The sequence below is a fragment of the Marmota monax genome, unplaced genomic scaffold (assembly GCF_021218885.2).
Source record: "Marmota monax isolate L192 unplaced genomic scaffold, Marmota_monax_Labrador192_F-V1.1 WCK01_AAM20220418_F8-fsc00077, whole genome shotgun sequence".
NCBI lineage: Eukaryota > Metazoa > Chordata > Mammalia > Rodentia > Sciuridae > Marmota > Marmota monax.
In genome coordinates, this window is record NW_026694610.1 from 6,083,073 (window position 1) to 6,102,037 (window position 18,965).

Genomic DNA, 18,965 nt, shown 5'->3' on the forward strand with positions numbered 1-18,965 from the left:
TAGTATTAAGAGGTGGGGTGGTTTGGGAAGTGATTAAGTTGGTTTGGGAAGTTGATTAAGAGGGTTCTGTCCTCGTGAATGAATTGGTGTGTTATAAATGGGTTAGAGGGAACTAACTTAGGCCTCTTGCTCTTCTGTTATTTGGACACAGCAGTCATCTCATCCAGAGGATGCCCCAAATAGACACCATCTTGGAGGCAGAGAGCAGCCCTCACCAGACAGGAACCTTGTTGGCACTTTGATATTGGACTTATAGTTTTCAGAATCATGAAAACTAAATTTTCTTTATAAATGACCCAGTCTCAGGTATTTTGTGATAGCAGCACAAGGGACTAAGATAGGCATCTTTCAATCTTTCAAACATCTTTCAATCAATCATTGATTTTCAATCAGGAACACAATTATTAAGTGGGCATAATGTTTGCATTGACCCAATCAATGCCTGCACTCCCTGAGGGCAGGATGCAGAGGACAAACTTCAGAACCAGGAGCACAGATGGGCAGAGGAGGCCTAACTACAGGGGACATAACTACAGGGGACCACAAAGCAGTCTCCCAGTGGGCACGTGCCAGCTGTTTTGATCTGCTCAGAATGGTGCGCATGAGTGCCTGAAGGAGGTGAGGACAGGAGGGACAGAACTAGAGTCACAAAAGAAAAGCCAAGGGAATCTATGTTCTCTTTTCTGCTCCTGACCCAGTGTCCCACTGAGGAAACTTATGCTGCTGAAACTCCAGACATCTCCAGCATTTCCCAGAGCTCAGCATCCCTGTTGCACAGATGGGGGAACACACTGAGAGGGGACCCTAGATGCCACTGACAGAGCCCCATGTGCCCATGACGTCACTTGGCAAACACTCTCTTCAGATAAAAGGCAGGTTCTTGTCCATTAGGCAAAGTCTCCCTCCAGGAAAATGGGAAATCAAAAATTTAAAAACCGAAAACCTTTTTAGTTCTGGTATTAAGAAAATATAGGCACGGGGGCACGTTTTTTTTCCACAGAACATGGGCAGTGGTAGGTTCTGGGTTTCAGTTTCAGGATGGAGGCTGTCTGGCCATTGCAGAACCCTACAGAGAGATGGCTGCTCCCTGGTGCTCTGGGGAATTACTGAGATGAGCAAAGTGGCCATTACCTGCCACCCACCAAGTCCCGTGGAAGCACTTCCAACATGCTGTAAGCACCCTGGTTAGATGACTCCAAGTTCAGCAGCATTCTCCTTGTGGTCCTGAGCATGTGCACTGTGCCAAGTCTGATTCTAAAGGAATCATGTGAAAATAACAGAAGACTTGTTCTCAACTTGAAATCCCAAGTCTTTTTGCCTGAGGAGGTGATTAAAATCTTGGCCTGTGTCCCAACATAGATGCTCTTGCCCCCTTGCCTGGCAGGCCCAGGTTCTCTCTCTCCTGCTCAGTCCTGTTGTTATCCTGTCTTTATCCACTGTTCTCCAAGACTCTCCATTACACCTTCCCCCCCAATCCTTTCCCAAGTGTCTCAAGGCCAGAAAAGAAATGGAACTGAAGAGGCCTGTGCTTCAGGTCTTCCCAGATTCTCCAAGATAAACACTGGTTAAGATGGCAAGGAATCATTCCTTCATTCAGCAAATATTTACTGAGTGCAGTAAGTAAAGCAACATCTTCAAGACCTCGGGAATTTAAAATCTGAAGGGGTGTCCCAAGCCGGCTGAGCCTCAGAATCACCTGAGTCTATTCAAGACAGGCCAGATCTGCTCTTCAGAGATTCTGATTCACAAGAATTGGGAGATGTGGTGTCATGCAGATATCTGTACTTTTTAAAAATTTTTATTTGTTATAGTTAGCTATACATGACAGCAGAATATATTTTGACACATCATATATAAATGGAGTAAGTTCTCATTCTCTTGGTTGTACGTGATGCAGCGTTACAGAGGTCATGTGATTATATGTGCACATAGGGTACTAATGTCCGAGTCATTCTCTCATTCCATGCCTTCTCCCCTCCCTCCACTCCCCTCTGTCTAGTACAAAGTATCTCTATTCTACCCCTCCCCCATCTTTTTGTGAATTAGCATTTGCATAACAGAGAAAACATTCAGCCTTTGGTTCTTGGGATTAGCTTATTTAGCTTAGCATGATGTTCTCCAGTTTTATCCATTTGCCAGCAGGTGCTGGTAATTTCATTCTCCTTTAAGGCTGAGCAATATTCCATTGTGAATATACACCACAACTTCTCTATCCACTCATCTGTTGAAAGGCACCTAGTTTGGTTCCAGAGTTTAGCTACTATGAATTGAGCTTCTATAAACATCGATGTGGCTGCATCACTGTAGTATGCTGATTTAAAATCCTTTGGGTATAAACCTAGGAGTGGGATGACTGGGTCAAATGGTGGTTCTATTCCAAATTTTCTGAGGAATCTCCATACTACATATCTTTATTTTTAATGAGCGTTTTGAGTAACTGATGTGACCGGATCCTGGAAACTATTGGTCAGGTGGAATGGGAGGTTCTGGAAATGCCATGATTTTGGACTGACACTGGGACCACAAGAAGAAAGTCAGTTCTCACTTCCTACTGGCTCAGGAGATATTTCATTACCCACCAGGTAGGAGTGATGGATTTCACAAATAAGAGCACATGGTGCCCAGTTAAATATGAATTTTAGATTAATAACAAAAATGTTTTAATATAAGTGTGTCCCAAATATTACAGCATTTCTTCAATATTGCAAATATTATCCTTGAAATATTCAAAACATACATGTACTAAAATATTATTCATTTATCTGGAATTCAAATTTTAACTGGGTATCTGTTATTTTATGTGGCAATCCACACCCTCTCCATGCTAAAATGAAGCTCTTAGAGCTTTTGACCTGCCTGCTTTGTTTGCCCTGTGTGACATATGGAAGAGTCTCTGCCCTGGCAAAGCCGGTCTTCACTTCCTCCTGGAAGTCAGTATCACCCAGGGCCAGGCCACCCACATTGCACAGGCAGAGAGCAAGTGAGTCAGCTCCGAGGTCACAGCTCCCCACCCCACGCAGAGGGACTTCTCTTCCTGGCTCCCTGTCACCTCAGCTTTTGGTCTCATCTGCTATCCCAGCCCAGCTGCCTTCCCTGAATGCCCCTATTTGCCCAAACCCTGTAAATACTGGTCCCCTATGGTCAGCTGATCTCTTGGAATAGCCCTTGACACAAGGACATGTCTGTCCCACATAATACAACTCTGTCATAGATGAAAGGAGATTATAGGAAACTGTTTGAAGTAACCAAAGAAGTTATCTAAAGCAATTTTCAAACTTCAGTGTTCCACAGGTTTTCAACTTCAGCAGATGTGCTGATTTGGTTGGTTTCATTTGCTTATTCTTTGGGGCAAGATTTTATTTGCATGAGGTTAAGCAGTTAAAACACTAAAAACCAATGGAGAATACAGTTGGCAACCAATTCTATGAAAGCTGATTTTGAGTTGTAGAGAATGCCGCGGATTGCCTTCCTGGCCAATTCAAACCATTTACCCTGTACCGGTCATCCTCTTCCACACAGTGGGTGCCTCAGCTTGAGAGCTGGGCCTCTGTGATCAATGTTAATGCCCTGACCTTGCCAGTGAAGGTTTCAGCAGTGCACAAGTGACCCATGCTGGCTAAGGAGTCCCGAGGGGAGGATTTTCCAGATGCTTGTGAACATATATTGGTTAACTTCTGGGGGTGTTCTGGAGGACCTTGCCTCACTCCTAAGAGAAAGCACCCAGAAGCCATGGTCTCTCTTCTTGCTCTGGATGTCATTGGATCTGAGTGGGGTGCCTGGAATTGCTGCTGCCTCTGGTTACCAGCCCAAGATGAAGCTTAATGCTGAGGCTAGTGCAGGGGGAGAGAAGATGAAATTAGGATTTGATGACATGAGGACATTGAGGAACCACTTAGTATCTTTTCTGCTGAAGCTAGTTAAGGTTAAATTTCAATAACTTGCATCCAGAAAACATCCTGTTATTTTTGTGGCTGTGTGCTTGGAGCTTCCATTAAATGGGAATGTCTAAGTCAGAGATGCAAATTTAAACTTCTGAGATTCATAGCAATAAAGTCAGATCTACCTGCCTTTATTTCTATTCCAGAGGGCAGAAATAAAGTGTTCATCTGATTTCTCTGCAGACACTAACTTTTTCCTTTCTTTGAGCTTGAATAAAAAAAAATAGCTCTGCTTTAATGTTGATGAAATATGGGAGATAAATTTATTCCTCCCTCTGGCAAAACCTCCATATTTAAACATCCTCAAAACCACACACACACACACACACACACACACACACACACACATCTCATGGAGTCTGAACTGTGTTATGCATGTTTTGGTAGAACACAGGAACAGGCAGAGGCCAGAGTCCTGAGGGCATTCTTAAGACACGGAATCCCACAAGCCATGGGCAGAACCCTGGGCCCTCAGCACCCACGCTACCCACACACTCTCAGCATTTTTTGCTGCTCACTTCTCCTACAGGGACTACTGGTCTGGCCCCTGGCTCTGAGGCTGGAACTCCCACTCTGAAAACTTTCTACCTTCTAGCGTTTCAGTAAAGCCTCTAAATCAACTCTTCTAAAGATAGTTGGTGGCCTGACTCTGGTCTGTTGACTCTGGAAAAGTGAACTTGCTTCTCAGAGCTTCGAAACGCCATGGCAAAGCCAATAGAAATCAATAACTTCTCCAACCCACCAGCAGAGACACAGCCAAGTGATGCATGGCCCTGAGTTAGAGGCTCTTAGCCCTGCAGAGCAAGGCAGGAAAGGAGGAAAAGATATGTAATACAGATCAATCATGGACCCTGATGAAAACAAACATGAGAAACCAGCAAAAGGATGAAAACAGACACACCAAATTGAGGCCAATTCATTCCATAAATATTTGCTGAGTGCCTAGGACCTGGTGCCAGGCATTACACAATTGCTAAAAGTAAAAAATGAAAACATTCTTTTTGCCTTCAGGAAATTTCTGATTTTCCTAGGGACAGACATAAATTCCTTAAGATGAACCTTAAAGGATAAAAAAGTTTCATGCTCTGGAAACCAGGGTGGTTGGCATCTTTACACAAGCTCAGTTGGCATGGCCTTGTCCTAGTGAACACGTAGGTGGTGACTTCCTGGGACAGGCACCATGTAATAGCACAGAGGGTGACCATGAAGCTGTAGGTAGGGGCAGGTGACATCTGGAGTTTGACCTTTCCGAGAGTTTGACTTTCCTCACGTAGACAATGGGTGTGGGTTGGTGATGGTTTTATTTATAAGCAGGAGAATGTTATAGCCAGAGTCGAGATTTCATTTCAGAAAAGTATGAATATGGGGAAAGGTTCACCATCGTAACAAAGTAGTTCTGGTTGCATGTCAGTTTTGTTTACAAGTGTAAACAATCTCTTGGAACGATATTCACTGAAATAACTGTTTTCATCTCAGATAAGTTAGTTCATGAGTGGTTTCTCATCTCCCCACTTTTGGATTTTCCAGATGCTTGTGAACATATATTGGTTAACTGATTTTTTAGTTAGTAGTGTGGGCAATGGGGTCAGGATGCTGTTGGGAAGTCTCTGGACTGAGTGGGACCAGACGGTGGCGAGTCCTGGTGGGGGACACTCCTCAGAGCTCTGGAGCTCTCTGCATGGACTAGGGAGTGGCATTAAGATCCATGAGAAGGGGTGGCTTCTTGGCCACTTCAGAGGCAGAGCTGACCAGTCTTGGGGACCACTTAGGTTGGTGGGGAAGGAGAAGTCAAAGATGACCCAGGGGACCAGAGAGACCTAGGGGCCCACCCAGTGAAAGGCATCTTATCACACTAGCTCTGACATTTTGTCTCTGACACTTTGGAAGTCTTCATATGGCCCTCTTGTCAGGTCTTCCAAACCAGACTCCATGCCTTCCTCTGTTCACACGGGTGATCCCAGCAGAGGGAGAGGCCAAGTCTCTCCTTCTTACATGGCAGGAGCTCACTGCCTCCCCAAAGACCACCCTCAGCACACTGCTCTCCACATCCATGAGGTCTGAGTCTGAAATTCTACCCAAACTCACTGGGCTTGCAACAGCCAGGTTCATTATTGGAAGCTCATGAAGCTCTTTTCGGGCAAGAAAAACCTCTGTGAGAGACCTCTGGTACCAACCACTTCTTCTACCTAGCAGACCTGACCACAGACCTAATGGTGCACCTGCTCCAGAGCCCACAGGGAGACAGCTCCACATGCACACTGCTTTGGGAGCACAGCTCTTCCCTCCCCCTATCCCATCCAATCTCCTGAAGCTCCCATTTGACAAAGGAAAACGTGGATTTGATTAGGAGGCCTCGCTTGGGCCAAACAGTTGCAACCCTATTCTCAGCAGACAGGCTAGAGAAGGGGCCAATTTCCATTGGACAAGCCAAAGAAAATGAGTGACAATTTTAGAACTGAGCTGGCTGAGCCAAGGAGAAGGACTGCAAAGGAGAAAACTGTCTGATTAAGTCAAAGGTGTCCTTAGATAATGGGTTAGAGAATGCCACACTCTTTTGCTTGATCTCATTAATCTGATTTTTTTTCCCAACTACATTTCTATTCCTGCCACCTAATAAAAATGTATGGGTCCACTCCCCACTCACGTAAGGATCTATGGAACATAAAAAATAGGCGTATTCTAACTAAAGGATACTATTTAAAATTGGTTGAATAGACTGTGACTCAGTTCCAAATTCCCAAAGGAAATAATATTGACTCAAAAAAAGTAACCTGATAAAGATGACAATTTTCCAAAATTTAGGCAAAAAAGACCTTTTTTTGCACTATATTGTGAGGGAGAAAGACTAATTAGAAAAGAAAATTTAGGGGCTGGGGATGTGGTTCAAGTGGTAATGTGCTCACCTGGCATGCGCGGGGGCTCTGGGTTCGATCCTCAGCACCACATAAAAATAAAATAAAGATGTTGTGTCCACCGAAAACTGAATAATAAATATTAAAAGATTCTCTCTCTTAAAAAAAATTTACTTGGCAGTGTGTTGGAATTGATTCTTGCTGGTTCAAGAGCTACCTGTTTGATTTTCAGGAAGTCTGCAAGTTGGTTGAAATCATGTTGGTATTTTTTATTTATTTATTTATATTTATTTTTTAGTTATAGATGGACACAATATCTCTATTTGTTTATTTATTTTATGTGGTGCTGAGGATTGAACCCAGGGCCTCATACCTGCGAGGCAAGCGCTCTGTCACTGAGCTATAGTCCCAACGTCTCATGTTGATAGTTTGAAATCAGTGATGGTGGAAACTTAACCCCAGGGACATTGGTGAGTGCTACCAGTCAGGGCGGTCCCTTCCCTCCAGTCAGTGTTAAACATTTAACAGCGTTCAACCCAGTCTGATCTCTTTTCATTTTTAAAAGTCTATGTATAGTTGAATTGATGTGCATGTAAAAAGTCAGGAAGGAGCTAACACATTAGCCACTTAATTCTGGAGGTGAGGTGAGACTAACAAGTAGTTTTTATTTTCTTTTACTTCCTGTATTTTTTCCTACAACGAGTATGCATTCTTTATGTAATAACCAATCTTTTGGCAGAGGGGAGAGGGAGCCCTTTCTTTCCCTCCTGAGGTCTCTGACTCACCCTTTCCTCTCCTCAGGCTTCCTCTTTAATCTCCTGCTGGCCGGGCTTGCTGGTTTTTCTTCTCTGCGTAGGGTGGTGCTGAAATACAAACGACTCCCCTACCTGCAGGCCAAGCAGGATTGCAGGCATCCGTGTCACGAGAGAGCAGACTTCAAGCTCACAGAGCCCAAATAGCCCGCACCAGGCAGCAGCTGGAGAGAGCTAGCTTCCGACTGCCCTGGGCACGTGGCTGCTATTGGAGATTGAAGAAAGGAGGGATGACCCACTAAGGATAACAGGAATCTGACACAGGGTGGCCCTTGGGGCTCGGTGGTGTCCCCCAGGTATCCACTTTCATCAGCTGTATTCCTGTCAGTTGTGGAGCAGGATGCCCACTCTCAACATCACATGATCTCATTGCATCCTCGCCACAGTGGGGTGCTCTCCCAGTAGAGCAGACATGTAAACCTAGGCACAGGAAGCCCAAGCAACTTAGAGTTGGGACAGCGATTTAGGTATTAAGACCGAATTTCGGAGGGTTTTTTTCCCCCCACTAGACTGGACTGAATGTGTCTTGAGATCTCAACTTTGCCACTGTATTGTTAGAATAAAATCATTTCCCCTTGTCTCATGACTAAGCCTAAGGGGGCTACTAACCCCATTTTGATTTGGTTTTGGAACCAGTTTATGGTCTCTGCAGGAAGGTATGTGAAATTCCCACCTTATTTTTTCCTCCTTCCTACATATTGCTTGGGTGGGAGACTTTATGAGTGTGGGGTGGATTTGGTGTTACTGCCTGGCGGCTTCTCAACAGCTTTCACTTCCTAATCCGTGAATCTCAAGGCCTACCTGTTGCCTCCAAAGTCCTGTTCCCAGTCACGAGAAGGCTGAGACAGGAAGGGCTGTCCAGCACTCCAGAGCCTTCTCCAACAGACAGCGGACAGCACACAGGTCCATGCCATGACCTCCTGTCTCTGGTTGTTCAGCTGGCCTGCGGAAACTTCTGGCTCATGTGCGAGTGACAAAGAGGCCTGACTCTGTGAAGATGTGGCCCTTCTAAAAATAAGAGAAGGTCCTCCAGGTTGAAGTGTCTAGGAAACCATGAAAAAAGGCAACACTAATCCCAAAGACTTATCGACCAACCTTCTAGAATAGGAGGGGTTTTAAAATTTTATCCAATCTACTATCTTCTAATGCTGCTCCGTCAAGATTAGGGGACCACCTTGATGTGTAAGAGAGAGACCAACATAGTTGGGGCTCAGGTGCCTAATCCTGATCCTCCCTGTAGTGCCAACCGAATGGGGGCCCACTCACCTTTATTGATTTATACACTGGACTTCCTTAAAAAAACTTTGGTTTAAGACAGGATTCCAGTACCTAACAAACAGTAAGTTTGAAAAACATTCCTCTAATCTAAGCATCTTATTTAAAAGATTGAAGCACGGGAGGCTCAGGGAGGTGAAGTTCACGCAGTGAGTGAAGGAACCAGGTCTTCCTACGAAGGCCATGGTCACTCTTGCCCTCACTGTGCTTTAACTTGGCAGGCACTTGGCCTCAGCCTCGTGAGCTGCTGCTCTTGTTCTTGCCAGTGAGGAAATGATCTCATAGTTTCCAGCTCTGGACCTGGCTCCACTACCTGTGCTCGCCCACTTGCTGGCTTAGAGGTCCTGTTCATGGACCCTGGCCAGTCCAACAGCAGACTTGCCAGGCCCTCTTCACTCTACACCATGCAAATCGACAATCAACTTTGGTGGCCCTGGTCCTGCCAAAATACCCCCATCAGCCCAGGATGTGGTAGACTACATTCGACTCAGTGCCCGGGGTCTGATGTACACGGACTCCACATTACTGGTGATGCTGAGATAAGTTCAAGGATGACTGGAGGGCTGTGCATGAGATAAACACCAAGACAGATTGCAATAGCCACGCACAGACTGAGATCCCCAGAGAGTTCTCAGTAGTTAAAGTGGATTTTAAAATAGCCGTTGATGGTCCCTATATCATTTTCTATTTCCTCTTTTGCCAAATACAGAGTAGCAGAACTATATGTGTTGTCACAGAGGTTCCCAGTTTATGAACAGCAAATACATTAGACTTATCCCCAAGCAGTGTCTTAAATCGTTCTCATTTGCACAACCAAAGGATTTGTTCCTTTACAAATTGTATCACTGCAGTGTTTCCATAAATAGCAATCCTCCCTAAGGATTCAATCATACATGCTTCTTTACAAAAAGAAAAAAGAAAGAAAAAAAAGCATGCAAATTTGCCACATCATAGTTCCTGCAAAAACAAAAAAGAAAACAAAACAAAAAAAAATGATGTGCACTTAAAAATGAAAAAAAAAATAAGAGAAAGAAATGAAAAAGAAGGCAAAACCTAGAGCTAAGGACATTCATGGCATCTTGATGATTTTTGTCAAGTTATGGCTCTAAGTGAGCTATAGCTACAGCACAGAAACTGCCCTGGTTTGGTGCTACGAAAAATCAAGCATCCCTCCAAACCCCTGAGTGTGGGGATCAATGCTGGGTTCCGTTAAGATCAGGCTATTCTGAGGTGGTCATCGCATGCTCTTAACATCCTCCTCAAGGAATGTGGCCTGGTCCAAGAGATCCCACAACCCTAAAGACTAGAGGAGTTAGATTCTGAACCTGATGAGAATTCCGGTTCTGTTTACCATCCCTGACCCCCAGTAACATAGCAGCCATTGAACTGGGAACTAGGAGCTGGGGATGACCTGGGATTAGGATGACACAACTCCAGATGAGTTATCCTACCCCAGAGAAGCCCCCAGATACTGTCTCCCAATTCAGCAGCAATGGAAATTTTCCTCGAAGTCCAGAGCTGGGGTGGGGGTTGGGGGATCCTGTTCAATGGTTACCTTGGCTTCCAATGTCGGGTATCTCTGAGCTCAGGAAGGTTTTATTTAAACCTGTGGGAGACGCAAGAGAGAGTGATGGCGTCAGATCTCAGGTCTCTACCACCTCCAGTTTGGCATAAAAAAGCTGTGATAAAGCTGGATTATCTGACATTTCCTTCTTCATCCCCTTTTCTTTTCTTCCCTAAACAGAACAAGCTCCGAATGTGACCTACTTTCCCTTGCTCTCTGATTATGCAGAACTTGCAAAGCTTTGTCTTCAGCCTGACTAATATTTTCAGTGACAAGCTTTTCAGCTTTTGGAAAAGAAGAGTTCACATCCTCTTGCCTGAGCGTGTAAGTCTTGGTGATGACCAGGAGGGTGGAGGAGTTACCAAGACTTCACTCGGGGACCTATAAGGGACTTTGGCCTAGCATGAGGAAACAAAACAAAACAAGAACAAAATCCAGATCTGGCCCCTTGGAGGCAAACTGCATTTAATCTGAAAGTTTTCATCAACAAGAATCAAGACATTATTATTATTATTATTATTTTGGAGGGAGTACCATTTTTTGTTGTTATTGTCTTTTTGAACTCAGGAACACTCGGCCACTGAACCACATCCCCAGCCCTATTTTGTATTTTATTTAGAGACAGAGTCTCAATGAGTCACTTAGCACCTTAGTTGTTGCTGAAGCTGGCTTTGAACTTGCCATTCTCCTGCCTCAGTCTCCCTGGCCACTGGGATTATAGGAGTGTACTACCATGCTTGGCTCGAAACATTATGGATTAGCCAAGTGATGCTATAGTTCCTCAAATCAGCCCAAGACCTGTAAGGAGAGACTCTGTGGCCTAGGCCTGGAATTCTGACACACTCCCAAACCCACTCAGGAACTTCCAAACTCTGCATTTTGCATTAAAGATTGACTTCTCCCAACTTTTCAATGACTCAGAGCACATCACGGTTTTAAAGGATCAGGAGGAACAATTTAAAAATAAAAGCCAAGCACCCAGTTTGGGTGGAAACCCGGCTCTATTAGTCAAAATTAAGTTATTGACATTTCCTCCTATTTTTACCTTGGAGGCTGTGCATTTTTAATGTTTGTTCTGCTGTCCTTTTCTGACATTGAAGCTCCCATTACAAGTGGTAATTGGGAAACATTTGCTTGGTGACTTTAGAAATGTCATTGCTAGCCAGAAACTCTGGCACTAGGATTCTGACCCAAAGCTTCTCTTATCCTCAGTGAGGTGAAACAGAGTCTGCTAAATGTTTACCAGACAAATTATTCAAAAGAAACAGACTTGCAGCCTTGGGATCCAGCTGTATTTGCCTCTATCTAGGTTAGTTGAGCTTCCTGCCAGCCTGTCTGGTCAGCACTGACTGAAACAGTAGGCCCCGGGGCCCCAGAAAGCCACTGTGTCGGAGTGGGGCTCACCAGATGACTCTGCCCTCAGCAACATGAAGATGTGGGCCTCCAACTTCCCGAGCATTGCCTCCCTTGCAAACTTCATTCCATCCCCACTGCAGTTAAATAGCTCACATCATTCACTCATTCGTTCCAAACTGTTTGCTGGTGACTGGGGGACAGCACTGTGCTCAGCACAGGCAATACAAAAATGAGCACAACAGCATCCCGACCTCTAGAGAAATTGTGAGTGAAGATGGGGCACTGAGGTGTTGCAATAGGGAAAATAGAGGGTGCTCTTGGTTCCCAGCCTCTGCCTTCCCCTCTCCCTACATGTCATCTCCTCAGCCACCTTAGCCTCGTCTCTGCTCCGCACTGTGGTCATCTTTGGTGCAGTTGTGACCTTAGGCAGAGAAGACTGAAGAGTTGCTCAGTCATGCCCTTGGACTCTGCATCAATTTAGCCTCATCAATGCTGAAGTCCTCATCCCGGTCCTAGTTCTAACCACTGAAGTCTCCTCTTTCTCATGTCGGTTCCCGTAAGAGAATCTGGAACATCACCCTGTCCCTTGAACTGATGGCTGGAGCGTGTCCCAAGCTGCCTGGCCTTCCCTTCACTGAGTTCCATCAGCCTTTGGAGACGGATGGACCAGTGCCGTTGCTGGACCCTTTGAGATGCAATGTTGCCCACCCGCCATTGCGGAGAGACCTTACTGCAGTCCACACCATGTCATTCCCTACACACGCCATTGTCTCGCCAAGATGTGGTGACAGCCCTGGAAGGAAGAGCTGACCCGCAGGTGAAAGGGAAGGCTTGCAAGGAGGAGGCCGTTGCAGAGCCCCGTTGTTCCTAACATATTACTTTGCCCTCAAAAAGTTTCCAAAAAAAATATTTGTTGAGGAATCTCCCTACTCAAAATGGGGCAAAGTAAAAATGTCTAAACTACAGCTGGCATAAGAGACCAGTATAAATCCTCTCAAGGAGCAGGGATCAAGAAAAACCTGGAGGGGGGCTGGGGTTGTGCCTCAGTGGTAGAGCACTTGCTTAGCATGTGTGAGGCCCTGGGTTTGATTCTCAGAACCGCATATAAATTAATAAAATGAAGGCCCATCGACAACTGTAAATAAATAAACAAAACAAAATAAAGAACAGCCCGGGGGACACGTCCTCAGGTTCAAAGGAAATCCTACATGGAAAAAGTGAGGCCATAGGAAGGACACTGAGCTAGCGGTCAGGTAACCTGGCTGCTTAACTCAGCCCTGCACTTCCTGGCCAGTAGCATGACCACAGGCAAGTGCTTCATCTCACTGGGCCTCGGTTTCCTCATGTGGCAGATGATAAGGCCGTCTGAAACTTGAAATAATCCTCTTCTTACTTTGAGTTGATGCACTGATCTTTTCTAAGACATGGTTGAAATGGGCAGGTTTGTTCAAAATATTCACTTTGTAATAGAAGTGAATACAAGGCATTGAGTCAGCTAGCTTGAACCATCAGCAGGAAAATGCAGGTCTTGGGATAGAGCAACTGGTGGACAGCAGCAAAACATTTTCTACAGAATAAGTTCCAAGAGCTACTGTATTGAAGGAGGGTTCCTGTCATCAGCCACCTGTGAGAACAGCTCTCCACTGCATAGTCTTCTTGAGTCCCCCTTCCTATGGAAGTGTCTGGGAAGTCCCATACAGTAGAAAGCTCCTTCAAGGTTTAAACCAGAGCTTCTGATGCTTATTTGGCTATAAAATTGTTTTTATATTTATCTATTAGCATTTCTCAGATGTGCATATCTGGGTTTCACATTGTGGGAAATACTACTAAGGCGAGTTTTTGTTTTGTTTTTTTAAACACAAAGAAGGGATCAGCAAAAATCAAAAAGCAGAAAGACTCTTTTTAAAAATAATTAACTAATTAGTTCTAATTTGTGGAAAGCTCTTAATGTACCATTTTTAAACCTGAGCAACAGCTCACGTCTAGATCCACCTTGGTCTTCTTTTTCTTACCCACTGACTCTTGGGTGTCTAAAACGCAAGCGGGACCTCAGTCTTTGCCAGCTACTTCTCCTGGGGCCCCAGAACACACAGCATGCTGTCAGCAAACCAGCCAACACAGAACTAAATCATGGTGACATCTCCCTAGCGCAGGGATGGCCTCTGCCTGCACGGGGACAACTAATTGCTTTGTGGCTCAAGCTACACAGCTTTCTCACATCCATTATTCCCCAGGGTCATATTTTCTCAAACCACATTTTTTTTTCAGGGAATAGAGCAGGAAGAAGAAGGGGAGAGAGAGAGAGAGAGAGAGAGAGCGAGAGAGCGAGAGAGCGAGAGAGCCAGAGAGAGAGAGAGAGAGAGAGCGAGAGAGCGAGAGAGCGCATGCGCAGGAATTTTTTTTTTTTAATCTTCATTATAAACTTGATTATCATCTTTAAAACCCTTCACCTAACACAATAAATCCTTTCCCAATGGTAACTTTTGGGCTGAAGGTTGAAGGCTGAGGCTGGAATCAGAGGAACTTGGGAGAGAGGGGAAGCATTGTCCATGGACAAGCAGGTGCAGTGTCCCCTCGGGGGCTCTGATAATCCGGGCACCATTAGCAGCAGTGTGGTGGGAAGGCCAGCGGCCCTCAGGTGTGGCTGTGTGGACAGGGTGATGGCTGAGCCTAGAGAAGGCAGGGAGGAGAGGAGCCCTCAGCTCAGGCCAGGGTACTAGTCTCTGCACTCTGTCCTCAGGCAGTCCTGAAGCAGTGGTGACAATCTTACCATGGTGCTTCTGGAATTGGTGTTTGCTGAAGGAACATGCAATGAAAAATGGGGAGGGCAAAAAAAATCCAGAACATGAGTCTGAAGAGGGCATTTTGGCATGAGGGGATGCTTCTTCCCAGGAAGGTATATTTTCTCACAGAGGAAACTAGAGTCCCCTCTGCCTTCAGATTCCCAGAAAACTCCTAAAGAAGATGAAGAAGGTTTGGTCTGTTCATCTTTAACATGTATAGGAGGGGCCCTCGCCCTGGGAGGTGAGTTTCCTAGGGGATCTAGGAGATCATCCTAAAGGTCTGGCAGGAAGAAATAAACGAGGGAGGAAAACTAGAAATTGGCATGGAAAAATAATCAGCTGGAGTCCCCGAATTATTTTCAAGTCTTCAGGGAGGAAAAAGTAAAGAATCTCCTTCCCATGATGACGTTTTGAGAGATCAGAGTCATGCTTACTTTATCATAAGTAATGCGGCCCTCAGGTGGACCAGAGAAGTGAAAGGTGAGAGACAGATAGAAGCATGTGGAAAGGCACTGGGTCCCGGGAGCCCCCGTGCTCCTCCCAGCGGGGGCGATTGGCATTCAGGTGGGCAGCAGGTGGTGCTCTCCTTGGGGTTCCAACACCAGACCCTCCACTTGACTTTGATGCATTTGGTCAAGCCGGCGCCTGAGTCACCCCCTCAGAGGTTCGAGTTCTCCACTGCAACCTTTCATGGGTTGAGCTTGTCTTTTACTGTCAGTGGGCTGCCTCCTGTCCTTTATTTTCAAATTCCTTGACAACTGCGTGTGGTTGGCCGTTTGCAACTTGTAGTCAGATGACTGGCTTGGATGTGGCTGGTGAGGAGCCCGCCCGAGGCCCAGGGGCCTCCTCACTGGTTTCTGCGTCTCTTCCAAGGGCCTTGGTCTGTGTATTGTTGTTGACTGGAAGTCTCCACTGGGGAAGGAGGATGTGGGGCTACCTAGTCTCCCGTCTTGCTGACGTCACTCCCACTCAGTCTCCACTTCTCAAAGTTTCCATGCTCCTGATTTTCAAGTTATATTTAAGAACACACACATGTCATTAAAATTTATATGAAGAATTTGCCAAAGTGGTTCTTTCCTTCTGAGTTCTCTCCCTTCGGTGCAGCTCGTAAACATCATTTGCTCTTTGTGGTCGGTTGTTGTTTGGTTGGGGTTCATGAGTTTCTGTCTTTCTTTTTGCTCTGGTCTAATCAAGAAACCGCACAGCCATTTAGGGCACAACTCCATGGCTGAAGGAGACAGTGTGCAGTATGCAGAGGGGGAAAGTTTCCCTTAGGAAGCGCGTCAGCCTGACAGGCTGGTCCCCGGGAACCAGTTGGGGCTGCAGGCCCTGGCACGGAGGTTCTCTCTGGGCAGAAACTGGGGGCATGCTGACTCTGACAAGCTTCACCCTGATGCTAAAAGCTACTGAGGGCTAGTCAGAGTCCCTCAGCTTCTGAGAACAAGGACAATGATGTCTCAGTCACTGCCCTCATATACCATGAACTCTTACTCGAACAAAAAAAGACATTTCCGATTTCAAATAACCCTCTAAGCACTTTTTAAAAATCGCATTCTTAATTACTCGCTCTACTGAACTCCACCTTGACTTCAACTCAAATTATTCCCAGAGTGCTCATTGCTGAGGGGAAGTGTGTGGTAGAGGGCTGGTGGGGGGAGGCGGGGACAGGATTGTGGCTAAAATATGCTTATAAATGTCAGGCTGACTTTAAACAGCTGAAGGGAGCCCTCCAGCTGGGGAAGGGACTAAGGAAGGCCGACCAGATTAGATCTTGGATTGAACACTCCATTGAAGATCTCCTCCCTCCCCAACCCTGATATTATTTAATGCTTCCCCACGAAGACTTCAGATCTGTGGCCTGTTGCTGCACTCAGCCAACTTCACTCCACAGCCACTATGACACATGGCTCTCATCAAAGTCCATGTGCAACTATGAACTGGTTTCAGTGTTGACCCGTCACAGCAAAGAAAAGGCAAGGCCCATTCTGGCATGAGAAGTCCCTGTAATACTTTCTCATTTGTGGTTTCTGGAGCTTTGGAAGGCAAGGAAGGCATAAGGAGTGACTGAACAGGAAGGTAACTGCTGGGTAGTGATGAAGGTGAACGACATGAAGCATCGGGAGGAAAATTGCTCTCTCCATTGATGGCCATTGGGGTTAGCCCCTGCCCCTCAAACAGGCACAGGGCTGCAAGACCCCAGAAGTTAGAATAGAATTATCACATGACGCAGCAACTCTACTCTCAGGTTCACACACCAAAGCATTGAAAACAAGGGTGTCAACAAATACTTGTCCATGAAAGTTCATAGCAGCACTGTTCACAGTAGCCAAAAGGTGGAAACAACCCAAACGTCCATCAAATGATACATGGATAAGCAAAACATGAAATATCCATGTAGTAGGCTATTATTCAACCATAGAAATATTATCCTGATACATGCTATAACACAGACGAACCCTGAAAGCATTATGAACCAAGTCAAAGAAGCCAGATACAAAAGAAATGCCTCTCAGATCCTTTTATCCTCTCTCTTCCCGCTGCCGATACCCCATATGGAAAAGTCTAGTTCTTCTGTCATCCTGCAGTCTCCGGACTAATAGTCCAGACTAAAACACTGCTGCTGTTTCTATTTTTCTGTGTTGTTGGCTTTTTATTGTCGTTGCTTTCCCATGTTATCTCCTAAATCCAGAGCCTACAGCACCGTATTTGAATTTTCCATCCTGGTATTCTGACTTCTTTGTAATTGGACCTTACTTTTCCGCCCTAAGGCGTCTGAACACCACCACCCCATCCCGCAATCTCACCCCACTACTGCTCACCCTACTCACATGCAGTAAGTACATTCCTACCCCAGAGCTTCTTTTCAACTGCTGACTTCTGGAATATTCTTTCTCCCTCTATCAGCCAGTGCACATGGTAGCTACTCTGTGCTGAGGGGTGAGTGCTTAGAATACAGGAGTGCACAAAGCCTTTCCCTTGGGATGCTTGCCTTTGATTGCTGTATGATCCGTGTCCATGTTGTTCTTCGACATCCACCTCTAGATCCACCTTCCTCCAAATATCTGCATGGCAATGTCAGGCATGCCAATTTCTCCCTTATTTTTGCTGTTCATAGCACTTACTGTTGGCATCGTATTGACTTGACTTGTTCTCTGATTATTCCTCTAGGCTTGTTTCATGAAACTCCTGAAGTTATTTCACATCAGGAGCTGTGTTTGGTTCTGTTGTTCAGGCACCCAGCATGTAGCCTGCACAAGCTCAGCAAAAACAGGTTGTAGAGCAATTGTGTCTCTGTTCACCACCACAACCACCAACCCAAGGGCCACTTGATCCACTAAAAGGATAACCTTCCTCCTCCTCTTCCTCTTTGTTGACTTCTTTAAAGAGGTGACAGCAAACACTGTTCCTATCCTTCTACATCCTCAAGCCTCACCTCCGAGATGTTTTTCAGCTGCAGAGTCCTGCATTTGGAAAGTGCTGTGAGCCACACTCTTTTAGGAATTCATAAGGCATTTACTCATTTTAAAAAATCATCTTTTACTTTCAGGCATTGGGATGAACAATAGAGACCCAGTTCCTGCCCTCCACAAACTGAGCCTCTTAAAATTCTGAGAAGTCCCTTAGTAAAGGGATTTTAGGATTGTTTGTTGAACTGCGATTTCCCAGATTATACCCACCCACCCACCCACCTCCATTTCTGAGAATCACCTAACAACGCTCCAGGCCACAGATCAGACTGTAGACTCCAATGAGAGAGCCAGCAAATCAGGCTAAAGCAAAGTTTTGGATGAAGGAATAAAGAATTGATCTTTTCATTTCTCACCAGGAAGCTTTGATCCCCCCGAGTCTCCTGAAAGAGTCTGGTGTGTGTGCACCAAGAGCTGCTGGAATGTATCCTTTTCAAAGCACAGGGTGGTTATGAGTAGGGTGGTCACAATACACTGTGATCCTGCAGCAGCTCATGCACGCTGTTCCCTCCCAGGCACCCAGAAATAACAACAATGGAAATGATAGAGCATGAAGGTGGGGGGCGGGTGGGTGCAGCCAGGGAAGTGGGGGCTGCTGGTGAGAAGTGCTGGCGTAGGGGGTGTTCACTGCTGATGGGTTCTGAGAGTCTTGCTAATGGGGTTAAAATTGGGGCAAAGTTAATGGCACACGGGGGTAAGCACCTGTTGGAGACTGAGGTGGAGGAGGAGGAGGAAGGAGTGGGAATCAGTCAAGTGGGACAGGAACATACTGTCACGAGAGGACTTGGGGAGGCAGGTGAGGGGCAGGAGCACTCTTGATCTCTGACACTTTCTTAGGCTACCATTTCGCTTTTAAGGCAGAGGCTATATACTTTCCATATTTTGGGAGGGAATGGCTAGATTCTAAAACAGACACAT

At 45.7% G+C, this 18,965-nt stretch overlaps 1 protein-coding gene across 8 annotated transcripts in view; it reads right to left on the reverse strand.

Annotated features, from left to right (window-relative positions):
• The window catches only part of Pdzd2 (PDZ domain containing 2), a 365,774-nt gene that overhangs the window by 252,219 nt on the left and 94,590 nt on the right, over window positions 1-18,965 (reverse strand). The window contains exon 2 of one of the 8 annotated variants that reach the window (XM_058572096.1): window positions 10,433-10,483. The exons of the other annotated variants lie outside the window; for them this stretch is intronic. The gene's annotated coding sequence lies outside the window, so the exon portion shown is untranslated. The remainder of the gene's footprint in view (window positions 1-10,432; window positions 10,484-18,965) is intronic. 8 annotated transcript variants of the gene reach the window in all.